Source organism: Mandrillus leucophaeus, unplaced genomic scaffold (genome assembly GCF_000951045.1).
Source record: "Mandrillus leucophaeus isolate KB7577 unplaced genomic scaffold, Mleu.le_1.0 Scaffold77, whole genome shotgun sequence".
Taxonomy (NCBI): domain Eukaryota; kingdom Metazoa; phylum Chordata; class Mammalia; order Primates; family Cercopithecidae; genus Mandrillus; species Mandrillus leucophaeus.
In genome coordinates this window covers 3434817-3436557 of record NW_012108363.1, presented here as the reverse complement: position 1 = coordinate 3436557, position 1741 = coordinate 3434817, and the positions used below count along the sequence as shown (strand labels likewise).

At 42.4% G+C, this 1741-nt stretch overlaps 1 protein-coding gene across 4 annotated transcripts in view; it reads right to left on the bottom strand.

Annotated features, from left to right (window-relative positions):
- The window catches only part of PWWP2A (PWWP domain containing 2A), a 59180-nt gene that overhangs the window by 43228 nt on the left and 14211 nt on the right, over nucleotides 1–1741 (bottom strand). Inside the window, exon 2 of one of the 4 annotated variants that reach the window (XM_011966679.1) lies at nucleotides 759–828. The exons of the other annotated variants lie outside the window; for them this stretch is intronic. The gene's annotated coding sequence lies outside the window, so the exon portion shown is untranslated. The remainder of the gene's footprint in view (nucleotides 1–758; nucleotides 829–1741) is intronic. 4 annotated transcript variants of the gene reach the window in all.

Sequence of the window (1741 nt, the reverse complement as noted above, 5' to 3'; positions counted from 1 at the left end):
ACAGCAGCGTGGCCAACATGGTGAAACCCTGTCTCTACTAAAAATACAAAAATTAGCCAAGTATGGTGGCAGGCACCTGAAATCCCAACTACTAGGAAGGCTGACGCACAATTCTCTGTTTGAAGGCGGAGGTTCCAGTGAGCCAAGATCGCACCACTGCACTCTGGCCTGGGCGACAAAAGCGAGATTCCATCTCAAAAATGAAAAAAAAGGAAACCCCAAGTCCAATAAAACATGCCTGGGCCTAGTTTGTATATAACACATCTAGTTAGTGTATAAAATCTACTTTTAAGTTTTATTTTTAATTCCATAATTTATTAAAGGGTTCTTTATAATTTTTTTTTTTATTTTTATTTTTTTCTAGTGTAGCCTCTCCCTAGACAGAGCAGGGCTACCCCATAGACAGACTGGCCTGGAGGATTCTTTAGACTCAGAATGAAACCAGGTTTAATGCCCAACTAATAATCACTTCTGAAAAACATCATATTAATGCAACATGCAATGGAAGAGCTCACTCTCAACACATACTGCACAGTAGTGGGCGACCTAAAGCTGTATGAGTCAGGGAGTGACTGGCACTTGCCTCTTCTCTGTTTCACTGTGTAAAGCCTTTATTGACATCTTGGCATATAAGCAAAATAATCACCAAAAAAATATTACTTGTAATGTACCACAACACAATCATTCAAGCATACTACTCGAGGGCCTAAGTTCTCAACCTGGACACTGTAGTATAAGCTACTGATACCACTACTCACTGCTTCACCAGAATGGCTGTATATTTTTCCCACCAAAAGAAGGGCTATTGCACCATACGTTTCATGGTCTCTGTAAAGAAAAGAAATCATTGTCTTGGTTTATATTTCCTCCAAAAAACAAGTAAATTTTCCACAAATTGCTTTTAAGAACTTAGTGAAAACTGAAGTTTCCTAAGAAAATCATCAATTATTTTTAATGCAACAGTACCCCCGTGTATACACACACAGTCAGTATTTGTAAAAACATCAACTCTGAAATAAACAGCTAGCTACACCCTTTAATACACACATACCACAAAATTAAAATGCACAAGCATTTTTTTAAGAGATGGGGTCTCAGTATGTTGCCAAGGCTGGTTCAAACTTCAGGGTTCATGTGATCTTCCTGCCTCAATCTCCCAAAGTGCTGGGATTACAGGCAAGAGGCACCATGCCCAGCCACACAAGTTTTTATTTATTTTTTTCTTGAGATAAGAGTCTCACTCTGTCACGGAGGCTGGAGTGCAGTGGCACGATCTCAGCTCACTGCAACCTCTGCCTCCCAGGTTCAAGCAATTCTTGTGCCTCAGCCTCCTGAGTAGCTAGGATTACAGGTGCACACCACCACACCCGGCTAATTTTTGTATTTTTAGTAGAGATGGTATTTTGCCATGTTGGCCAGGCTGGTCTCAAACTTCTGGCCTCAAGTGATCCACCCGCCTCAGCCTCCCAAAATGCTAGGATTACAGTCATGATTCACTGCACCCGGCTACACAAGCATTTTCAAGCATAAACCTTTACTTCATGATTCCTTGTTTCCTGTCACGTCTCCCCCTCCCCCCCCAAAAAAATGATTCAGAAAGACCTTTCAGGATATTCCCCTTTTTTTCCTCCCATTTAAAAGCTTCTGCAGTGGCCGGGCGCGGTGGCTCAAGCCTGTAATCCCAGCACTTTGGGAGGCCGAGACGGGCGGATCACGAGGTCAGGAGATCGAGACCATCCTG